This window comes from Caretta caretta, chromosome 21 (assembly GCF_965140235.1).
Source record: "Caretta caretta isolate rCarCar2 chromosome 21, rCarCar1.hap1, whole genome shotgun sequence".
NCBI classification, from domain to species: domain Eukaryota; kingdom Metazoa; phylum Chordata; order Testudines; family Cheloniidae; genus Caretta; species Caretta caretta.
The window spans coordinates 13,155,759-13,167,665 of NC_134226.1; the positions used below are offsets into that span (position 1 = coordinate 13,155,759).

An 11,907-nucleotide genomic window follows, 5' to 3' on the forward strand; every position below is an offset into this window, starting at 1 on the left:
GTTTAGTCTGCAGAAGAGAAGAATGACGGGGGATTTGATAGCTGCTTTCCACTACCTGAAAGGGGGTTCCAAAGAGGATGGATCTAGACTGTTCTCAGTGGTAGCTGATGACAGAACAAGGAGCAATGGTCTCAAGTTGCAGTGGGGGAGGTTTAGTTTGGATATTAGGAAAAACTTTTTCACTAGGAGGGTGGCGAAGCACTGGAATGGGTTTCCTAGGGAGGTGGTGGAATCTCCTTCCTTAGATATTTTTAAGGTCAGGCTTGATAAAGCCCTGACTGGGATGATTTAGTTGGGGATTGGTCCTGCTTTGAGCAGGAGGTTGGACTAGATGACCTCCTGAGGTCCCTTCCAACCCTGATATTCTATGATTCTGTGATTCTAAAGGGCAACCCGTGCCTGCCCATAGTGGGGGGGAGGGGGAGTGAGGGCAGCCCACTTCAGCAGTGTTATTGAGCATGCTCAGTACAAGCCAAGCAGCAAATGGGGGTGGGTGGGGGTGGTAACAAGGGGCAACCCTGCATACCCCCACCCCACGTGTCCCATCACATGCACCTTGTGGGCAGCAGACAATGGGCACATGTGAGCCACTGATGACTCTGCACAGTTTGGGAACCCCAGTCCCCTAAAAGCCAGCTATTATTCTGGGGACATTACCAATCTTCACCACCTCTGGGTGAACCACGGCAATAAGTGCCTCACAAATCTCCATCATTACAGCACCAACAGCTGATTTGCCAATGCCAGACTCGGTTGCTTCTGATCTGTAGCTGTCGGGGGTCGCCAGCTTCAAAAGGGCAATAAACCCCCACTTCTGCAGTAGAAAGGCTTCTCTCATCTGCATGTCCTGGCACTGACGTTCCAGGCTCCTTACGCACCTCCACGTAGGTGTCCGTCCTCAAGTGGAAGTTCTGCAGCCAGTGCTGGGTCATCCCTGGTCTGCAGGATGGATTGCCACCGCTCTGTGTTTGTGGTCCTGCTCCAGGAGCACTGGTCAGCAAAAGGGGAATCCGCAACCTCCATCATCTGTCTCCATGGCACCATGTCTGCACGCAGACTCTGTGATCACCTTAGCAAGGCATGCTGCCGCCTTCTCATGGGGCAAACCCTCTAACTGCCTCGCGTTGTGCAAATGGGTGGTGTATTAATACCAACAGCTGGAACAGGTCCTAGTGCTGAGTTGGACCCATGCCTGGGGACCGTCCAGAACAGAGGTCGTGGGCATAAGTGTGCAGCAGGCTGAGATGGAAGTGCTTTGGTTCACTGAGTTGGAGGTTAAGAACACTTCCTTGCGGGGGGTGGGGCAGGGAAAGATGGACCATTTCTCCCACAATACCCTGCAAAACAGGTCACAGAGTAACACAGTTTAATGCAGCACTAAGAGCCATAGGATACGCCCACAGAAATCTTAGTGCCTCAGCCAGGTTAGTGCAGTGCCATTGTGAATGCAGCTATGGAGTTATAACTCAAGTGTGGGTTAGCAGTGTGGGCGCTCAGACCTAGGCACGACAAACGCAGGTTCCTATACCCAGCTGTGTAGATCTGTGTGAACTCTGCAGTGAAGACATACGCTAAGCAATTTCTGGTGCTGCTAAGTCCGAAGTATGTTTTAGAATTTTTGGAGATTCCGCCAGTGCCTTTAATTTGTCCAGCCTCACAAAGCCAACTCATTTAAAAAAAAAAGAAAAAAGAAAAAGAGCATCAAGAGATAGACTGATCTTGTGGCAAAGACATTGGCATGAGTCTCAGGAACTCTGGGTTTAATCCCCAACTCTGCCATAGACTTCCTCTATGACCTTGAGCAACTCACTGAATCTCTCTGAATAAAATTTTCAAAAGTGGCATAGGAAATTAGCAGCCTAAAATTTTTTCAAAGTGTTAGTGAAATTTCAAATTTAAAAATTTTGAATAAAAAAATGAGAAACGCTGTGTTGCAAAAATATTGTGAATTCTATCCTCGCTCTGCTCCTTTTTGGAGCTGGCTCCTGATTTCTGAATGGTTTGGGCAATACTGCTTGTTGGGTACTGTGAATGTTACTGGTATCAAGAAAACCTGAATGAATGATTCCAAATGCATCATTTATTCTACAGAACTTCGCTTTCTTTTTCCACGGGTGAGTTATCCAGAAGTAGATTTCAAAATTCACCTACTTATTTGTTGTTCAAATTATGCCCTTATTTCCTGCAGCAGGACATTCTTGGTTGCAAAGAGTTCATTGAAAACACTTGTCATTCACACTGCCTTGTCTAGATACAGAAGTCCTGGGGGGTCTGTTCTCATCCTCTGATTAGTTACAGACGCAATCCAATGAGGAGACAAGAATACCATGGGACTTCTGCAATTAATCAACACAGCATTAATAGAGCATTTTACACTTCAACAGTTTGAAATTCTCTCCTGATGACTCATTGAGGTGCAAATTCACCTTTCCCAGGTGTTTGCATTAGTCAAATTTGCATCTATGAGTCTAGGGAAAGCAAATTTCAGAGTGATAAAAGGAACTATTTTTTCTACACAACACATAATTAGCCTGCGGAACTCTCTGACACAGTATATCAGTGAGACAGTGCAGGATTCAAAGAGACATGACTAGAATAGGCAGGGTTAGAAAAGTAAGGATTAAAAACAAGAATACTGGAAGGGTTACAGGACCAGATCCTCAAATTTCAATGGCAGTTAAACACCTACATTCCTCTGAGGATCTGGGCCACAATTCTTCCTTATTTCAATCTCTAAGTATTGAGGTTTAGGAGAACCCTGGTTAACCCATCCACTGCCTTCTGCAGGGGTTTCTGCACCTTCCTTTGAAGGTATCTGGTGCTGGCCACTGTCAGAGATATGGTCTTGGACTAGATGGACCCCAGGACTCCAGAGGGTGGAGATGGATGGCAGGAGAGAGATCACTTGATCATGACCTATTAGGTTCACTCCCTCTGGGGAACCTGGAATTGGCCACTGTCAGTAGACAGGATACTGGGCTGGATGGACCTTTGGTCTGACCCAGTATGGCCATTCTTATGTTCTTATGTATGATACAGTCTGGCAATTCCTGTGTGCATAGAAAGCAAATCCAGTCTTGTCTATGAACAAATATTCATGGATTATTTTTTTTCCTGCCCGTCTGTCTGACATGAACCGTGTGCTGCAGACCTGATCTTCAGTTCGTATCCACAGACCACAGCTGCTCAGCATTGGGACCAAGAGGCCAACAGCAGAACAATTACCCATATTCCACTCTAAAAATATCCCGTTTGTGCTATTCATGCCCTTTGTTTGTGTGACTGACAGAACGATACTAGGGGAGATGCTCACATGCAGGCCATCTGCTGTGTGCTGAAACTAACGAGAGACCGATGCGTACAAGGAACCCCCCCCCCCCCTCGCAGACAGGCTGGAACTATAATCTGTACGATGGCAGCTTGACAGGCAACCGTCTTTTCAGGAAGCCTGGCTTCACAAATTATCCTGATTGGCAGCTTAATGAAAAAGCACACACCGCGTCCACTTCACGCCATATCAGCGCCGGGCCTCTGCCTTTGGTGACTGGAGAATCCCCTTGCTGCACCTTAGGTGAAGATGAGCCATAGTACAAGGTATGATGAAAGCACTGTCCCATGCAACACATGCCTTTGGTGCTGGCGCAGATCCACCTCTGGCACCCCTCCTGAAACTGAAGGGAAACCGATCCCATGGGATGTATCTACCAGATCTGAATGGGTGAGCCCTGCCCAATGCACGTGGCGATGTGAAGAAGAGATGAGAGGGTATCATGCCTTTGCCTGGCTGGGAAAGAAGGCAGTCCAGTGACTTGGCGGCTTCTTGTGACTCCCGAGACCACAGTTCGAGTCTGGCTGTGCTGTGACCCTGTAATAATCATCTCCCCCGTCTGTCTTGCCTCGTAGAGCGTCAGCTCTCCAGGACAACTTCCCTCACTAGATGTCAGTATAGCACCTATCCCCTGATCTTGATTGATGGTAAGTAATACAATTCAAATAATAACAGGGAGAAAAACCCTGCTAATACATCCCGGGGCATTCCTTCCTGGCCCCCAAATATTATGATCAATTTAACCCTTACATATACTGCAAAGAGCTCATCCTACTCCTTGCATTGCTTCCTAGCGCTGGTGTTTAGGGAAATTAGAAAGTTGCAATAGTATATAAAAGTTGGAGAGGGTACACGTGGATTAGTGGGTGGAGCCAGGAACTCCCATGTTCCAGTCAGAGATCTGTGTGAGGCAGGTAAGCACTCCGCCTCTGCTTCCCCGTGAGTAACAAACTGGCATTCAAATACCCATCTCAAAAGGGTTTAATAAAGCATTCTTAGAGAAAAACCTCAATTATTTAGGAGACAGGCGGTCTAGTCATAAGAGCACTTTGGGCAAGTCACTCCCCTCCCCTCTCTGTGCCTCAGTTTCCTCATCTCCAAAATGGAGAATGGTATGTACTCCGCTTTGTAAAGCATGTTTGGATCTAAAGATGCTCAGGGGCTAAGTCCTGTCATCACTGTCATTTAGAAAGACCCAGCAGATCTAATGATCACAAACATCAAAAACGTAGTCACCAATACGAAAAGGGGCATTTTTCATCTTGCTAGAGCTGGATCAACCCAAAGTGCACCTGAGAGGCTGCGCTGTGTCCTCAAAACAAGAAAGGGGAAGCTGGGAGAAGCATAGTTACCTGCTAGAAGAGAAGGAGAGGTAGCAAACAAGTTGCTTTAGGGCTGCAGTTGATTGGCTCTGCCAGATTTAAAGGTCCAGCCCCAGGAAGGCTGGGAAACAATCGCCAGAAGAGAGCAAGTCTGCTGTAGGGACAGAGCAGGGAGCTGCCAAGGAGGGTGCTCCCAGGGAAGAGGCAGTTTCTCTGTGATACACACTCCTGCTCTGTCAAAGCCCCCGTTGATCCTAAAACATTGCAACCTCTCTCCCTTTGCCCTCTTGTCACCTTCAGATGGACAACAACACTCCAGCCACCACCAACCTTCGTACAGCTTCAGCTGCCAGCAAGAGGCGGGGGCAAGTGCTGAGCAACCTCCCCAAGAAGGGAGCTAGAGAAAGCATCCCATTGCTAGGTGAAGAAGTGTCTTATAGGCAACTTCAGCACCAGGCATGGGTGGAGAGCACGACATTGGGAGTCAATACTGCAAAAGAGCTTTTAAAAAGGACCGTAAGGCTAGTAAATTGGACCAGCTTCGGTGATCGAAGGCCTCTATTTGCAGGACAAGCTTCCTCCGTGATGTCCATCAGCTCTGAGTATCAGGCAACCGTACCATCTCTTTTAGGACCACCACCCAGAGTGCCAACCACAGGATGGAAGTCTGGTCATTGGGATACTTGCCCACGAAGAACGAGAGGGAGACCGCAAATCTGTTTCACCCAGGCACAAGAAAATTTCTGGAAGGGATGTAAAGCCTCATGCATCAGGGCTTAAGCCGATCTCTAACTGTTAGGGAGCAGGATGAGATGAGGGTGGGGGGCAGATTAGCCCACATCTGCCTACTGTGGGCTTCCTCAGAAGCTGACTGCTGTCAAAGACAGGAGACTGGAGTAGATGGAACTTGAGGCTGATGCAGCCAGGCCACTCCCATGGCTACCAAGGAGTCTTCAAACAATGACTTTTACCGCTGCCTGGGCTGGACAGTGACAGAGTTAAGGTGACAGAGTTAAGGTGGCTAGCGCCACCCCCCCAGAATACCAGACATTCCGGTACTTCCAGGAATGGCGTGTGCCCACCCCCAGTAGCATGACCCCACCCCCACTGACATGACTTCACATGTGGTGTGGACGTCCAAATGGTGTCCGGTGTCCGTGATGCACACAAAATCACATCTAGTTTTGTCTCAGTCCCAGATCGGGGACAAAACCGTAGGAAAAAAGGACTGTCTGGCTGAAAATCAGATGAATGGCCTGCCTACAGAGAACTGAAAATATCTCCCACTTCCTCGAGCCAACCAGCCAGCCGTATGTGGAGATTAGGAGAAAAAATCACCGAGTGATTTACGCAAACAGGCCTCTATATTCCACTAGAGGGCAGTGGCCACTGTACTGTCGGCTCAAGCCAGTGCCTCATATTCCACTCCAGGTTCATAACACAGATTGTCCTCAAGCTCATAGTATCAGAAGTTCATGTTAGTTCAAGCTAATAGCTGGCGGCAATCTGTGACAGCCCAGGAACACAGCAGCATTCATATACCAAAGTCTTCTGACTGGCCAGCAACACCCATGATGCTTTAGGTTATAAACACAGGCCATGATTTTCAAAAGTGACCAGTGATTTGGGACGCATTAGCATTTAGATGTCAAACTTGAGACATCTTCAAGGGCCATATTTTCAGAAAGTACTGAGCACCCACTCTCTGAAAAATCAAGCCCCTTTAAGGTGTCTTCGTTTGGGCTCTGGAAATGTGGGTACTTTTTGAAAAATTTGGCTACAGAGATCCAATCTAATAAGGTCTAAAGGAAAAGTCTTATCTCCATAATTAGTATCAGTGTAAAGCTTTCATAAAGCTTTTTTTAACTCACCACACTGTTAACTAAGTGCCCAGTGGAGGGGATAGTTAAAAGGCAACAGGTCCATTAACTTTTTTATAGCGAACCGCAGGGCGGTCTGAAATATTCCCAATCAAGGAATTTCAAACTCCTGCAAAACTGAAGTTCTCTGATTTCATTTTGACTGAGCAAAATTCCTTCCAGTTTCACTGGAAACAAGGAAGAGGTTGAGGAATTTTTTCAGATGAAAAATACAGATGGACGGCGCAAGGATCCCAATCTGTTGAGTGCCAACCTTGGTATTCAACATTTTTGTCCAGATTCAAATTAAGACTTACATCAGAACACATGAAGTTTAAAAACAAACAAAAAAACAACAGCCCCACAACATGTTAATTTGAAAATCCGTATTGAAAAATATGGCATGAGACTGCATTTAATATTATTGAATTTTGCAAAGAAAACAATTACTATTTTCCCATGGCCCCAGTGGGCAGTGGTACACTCACCCCTGGATTGGTGTATCATGGCTCGGAGAAAGAAAGCCTCTGCTGGCACTGATAACTAGAGATGGATCAGAACCGGAACCCCAGATCTGGACACCACCAGACACTGGGGAGATTCAGATTTGAACTCCATGGCTTGGGTCAACTTTATTTCTAGCTGTAATTCAACAAAAGGAAGATAAGAAGCTGCTGCTGACGGGATAGGATGTACTTGAGATGGATTATGGTGGCAAGTGGGCTTATTGTAGAGGCAAAAGAAGCAACTCAAAGGATCAGCCAGAAGAGACAGTGGAATAGAGGCCTGGGAGAGGAAGGAGGGTTCAGTGGTTAGGGCACAAGTCTAGGATCTGGGGAACTTTGGTTCAATTTCCTGCTTTACCACAGGCTTCCTATAAGACCTTGGACAAGTTACTTAACCTCTCTGTGCCTCAGTTCTCCATCTGTAAACTGGGCATAATACCACCTACCTACCTCACAGAGGGTTGTGAGGGTAAATACATTAAAGAATGGGAGGTACCTCAGATACTATGCTAGGGGGGCCAGATAAGTACCTCAGACAGTTAGACTCAGAACTCCTAGATTCCTTTCCTGGCTTTGCCACTGGGTAACCTTGGACAAGTCACTTAATCACTCTGTGCTTCAGTTTTCCTAACTGTGAAATGGGCACAATCATTCTGACTTATCCCACAAAAGTGGCTTGGGATCCTCAGATGGCAGGTGCTGTATAAGATCAAAGTTTTAAGGATCATAAATGAACGACAGGCCAGCCCGGCCCCCATGATGTGCCACAGTGTTTCAGTCAATCGCTTCTCTGCATCTGTTTTCCTCATTATTGAGAGGCGAGGACAGAGCGTCAGCGCGGGCGACAACATTTGGGGGCAGTTTGGCATCCTGTTTCTCTAAACAGAAACGCAAGTGTTAGCACCGAGAATATTCAAACTAGCTGTAGTCAGAAGCTCCCTTCTAGTGACGCTTAATGCTCTTATTCTTATGACTGAACTCCTTGGGGGAGATTTGTATGTCCCCTGCTTTGTTTTACCTGCATTCTGCCATATATTTCATGTGATAGCAGTCTTGGATGATGATCCAGCACATGTTCCTTTCAAGAACACTTTCACTGCAGATTTGACAAAAACGCAAAGAAGGCATCAATGTGAGATTTCTAGAGATAGCTACAGCACTTGACCCAAGGTTTAAGAATCTGAAGTGCCCTCCAAAATCTGAGAGGGACAAGGTGTGGAGCATGCTTGCAGAAGTTTTAAAAAAACAACACTCCAATGCAGAAATGACAGAACCCAAACCACCAAAAAAGAAAATCAACCTTCTGCTGGTGGTATCTGACTCAGATAATTAAAATGAACATGCGTCGATCCCCTCTGCTCTGGATTGTTATCGAGCAGAACCCGCCATCAGCATGGACACATGTCCCCTGGAATGGTGGTTGAAGCATGAAGGGACATAGGAATCTTTAGTGCATCTGGCACGTAAAATAGCTTGCAGAACAAAAAAGCCTAGCTAATTCTGCCACTGTGAAGAGCCCTGATGGTTCAGGAAAATATTTGCTGCCAGATCCTCGGCTGGTGTAAATCAGCATAGCCTCATTCACTGCAATCTGCATCCATTTGCGCTAGCTGAGGTTCTGGCCCTTTATACAGAGACCGTCAAAAAAGGAGGGTGGTTTTGCAAAACCTTAGAAATGGAGCTAATAGTTAGTTACAAATCCTGCTCCCTTTTCCTCTTCCCCAACTGGCCTCAGCGCTACCTTTCCCATCAGAATCAGCTAGAGATAATTTTCAGACCACAGCTCGCCCATCTCCCATGTTGCTGATACGTCTTCAGCAAAAGGACAAAGCGGCTCTGATGAAATCAAGAACCTCTTTCATCACACTCCCCCGGACGGTATCGGAGCTCACAAATCATTTTAAAGAAGGAAAAAAGCTCTTACAAGTACAGCAGCAGTTTAGGACAGGAAGTGAAGAAGAATCCTGTTTCCAGTTGTAAGCACAGGGGACTTTAGAAAGGCAGAAATACATTGTCCAGAGTGGAATTTGGATGGGGTTCAGTTGAGCAGAGAAATACATTTCTGCTTTTAAAAATGCTGTGGGCTCTCAAATGACCACAAAGAATCAGGCGCTCTCCTCTGAATCCCATCTGAGAAATGGCACCTTCAGCGCCCCCTGCTGAGTCATTGGCTTGGTGCCATCCATTGAGACATGACACTATTCTGGCAGTCGCCTGGGGTTTCCATGGTGTTCTCCCGTCCACAAATCGACAAAACCCGACCCCTCTTAGCTTGTAAAACCTGACAAAATTTCCCCACCCCAAGGTAGCATGGCTGTGGGCAGAGCAGCGAAAAGAGGTTTCTACAAGCCTGCCTATGTTTCTGGTGCACAGCTCATGAGCAGAAAGAGATGCTAGGTTTGTAGAGAAAAATGTAACAATAGCAAGCAGTATAGGAAAGCCAAATAAACTGTTTTCTTTTGTTTCTTTCTCTTTAGACACCCATCACTCATCTGCGGTTATTAAAGTAGATTGCATGGATGAAATATTTAGGGTGACCAGATGTCCAGATTTTATAGGGACAGTCCCAATTTGGGGGGATTTTTCTTATATAGGCATCTATTATCCTCCCACCCCCGTCCTGATTTTTTACACTTGTTATCTGGTCACCCTAGAAATATAAATAGCAATAATTAGCATATACAGGGTTTGGTCCTCCCGAGCGTGGGTGCAGGGTGCTGTACATAACAGGGCAAGTACAGGTGAACCCCCATCCTGGGTGGATGAGAGAGGCAGGGCACAGTCACCAAGTTTCTCTTGCTTAACAGTAGGAGGGTGGTCAAGGGGGATGGCGAGTATAGCGCCCCCTTGGTGTGACATGGATTCCATTTAAGCCCATGTCTCACCGAACACGCCCATTCTCTGCTCAAGCCCTGGCGCTTTTTACTGGGTGCTGTTGAATGTTAGGGCTGACATAGGAGCTTCTGATTTATTTCCCCTTTGCAGGGAAGCCTGCCAAGCGTCCAACCTCCCTTGGGCCAAAGCCTCTCCTCCACGCGCATTTAGGGCCTGAGTCAAAGCCCGTTAAAGTCCACCACTCCAACCGACTTCTTACGCTGGAGAACAACCTTGCCCAGATAGCACTGCTGTATAGCACATCTTCACATATAAGATGCTTTAGAAATATTCTGTCATTGGTCAGCCCTGCTCCTCGCTGGGACAATAATTGCATATGGGATCCCTGAGACCATGTTCTCCATTTCCCTCGTGCCGTAGAGTGCTGGAGGGGACAAGGGTTGACGGCTCTTAATGTGCTTATTAGCCTGGCATGCTTTAATAATATTTAATATTATACTCTCCTCAGTGGCGTTCAAGGTTCGCTTGGGATGCCTTTTCTTTTTTGCGGTTCTCTGACACTTATTTTCTTCGAGATTGATTCGGGCGCCTTCGCTCCTGACAGGTGGCACATTTGTCCTGGAATCTTCGCACGGGCTCCAAGTTTGATCCTGTCGCTTGTGACGAATGATGTTCTGCACTAGGATGAGCCCTACTGCCTTCCTCAGCACTGAGGTGTTATTCAGTACAAGGATCTCATATCGCCGCACATCACCTGCTTGTCTTCATTTTCAAGACCCTTCAAGGCCCATCCCCACCCAACCTGTCATCTCTCATTCACTACCCACATGTCAGCTCCCAGCTCTGATCAGCCGATGATACCAGCTTCCATTGTCCACTTGTTCAATTTTCAAACAAACCCCTTTATGTTTTCTCCCCTGCTGCCTCTCACGCTTGGGCGGCCCGTCCCATAAACATCCACAAAACCACTTCATTGTCCTCCTTAAAACTCTCTTTTGCTGTGATGCTTACACAAAACTCAGCAGCGGTTAAGCCAGTGACGAGCATGCTGACCAATGCTGTGGCCTTATTTTCTTCTGCATGTTGTATTCACCTGTTGGCTTTTGTCTTCTACGTAGCTTGTGAGCTCTTTGTGGCAGGGACCGTCTGTTTATTCTGTGTTTGTACAGCGCCTAGCCCAGTGGGGTCTAGGTCTAGGTCAAGGGCTCCGAGGCTCTACGGTAGAATGATTAGTAGTTCTATTAGTAGAACTACAGGAGAGGTCCCAAGTTCAGGGTCCCATAGTGGCAATTCACCAATGCACAGGAAGGGTTAGTTCTTCCCCTCCAGACCTTGCAGTCTAAATAGACTAGACAGATGTGAAGTGATTTTCCTAAGGCATCACAGCCAGGGCATTGAGAGAAATGTGGGGCCCCGGTACATCATGTTTGTGGGACCACACTCCTTCCCATTTCCCTTTATTACACAGACGTTCTGAGGGGCCCCCCTGAGCTCGGGTCCCCAGTACAATTGTCCCCATTTCCCCCCACTCTCATGTAGGGGGACCACCCATCTCTTATTTTAGGGGACTGTCCTTTATTTCATTGATTTATCACTTAGAGTGATCACCCATCCCTTCTTTGATGATGTATTGACTTGTTTTAACATTGATCATTAGTACCATTTGAAACATTACATTGAAGCTTATAATCATTGCATGGTATATTTGAGGGCAGTAGAAATGTACAATTGAGAGAAAAAACCCAGGATCTGCTCAGGGAAGTGGTGTTTCCCTAAAATGTCCCTTAAAATAAAGCCTGGCCCCTTATCTTTCATGTGGCTTTCCCTACTCTCATCAACCCTGTTCAGCAAATCACTCCCAGCGTTGGGACTAGAACTCAGGTCTCCTAGGACAGTGTTCTAACCATTAGACATGCTGCCCTTCACCCCAGTGCTAGTCACAATGAAGGATGGCAGAATCTGGCCCTATATTTCCTCCTGATTTTGATCACCCTAACACGTTTCCCTTCCTGAAGTTAGGGGTAGCTGGTTATTCTTCACCCTTCAAATCTTAATCA

The 11,907-nt window shown here is 46.8% G+C and overlaps 1 protein-coding gene across 1 annotated transcript in view; it reads left to right on the top strand.

The window, feature by feature from the left end:
- The window catches only part of KCNA2 (potassium voltage-gated channel subfamily A member 2), a 71,880-nt gene that overhangs the window by 46,855 nt on the left and 13,118 nt on the right, over positions 1–11,907 (top strand). The window lies entirely within an intron of this gene.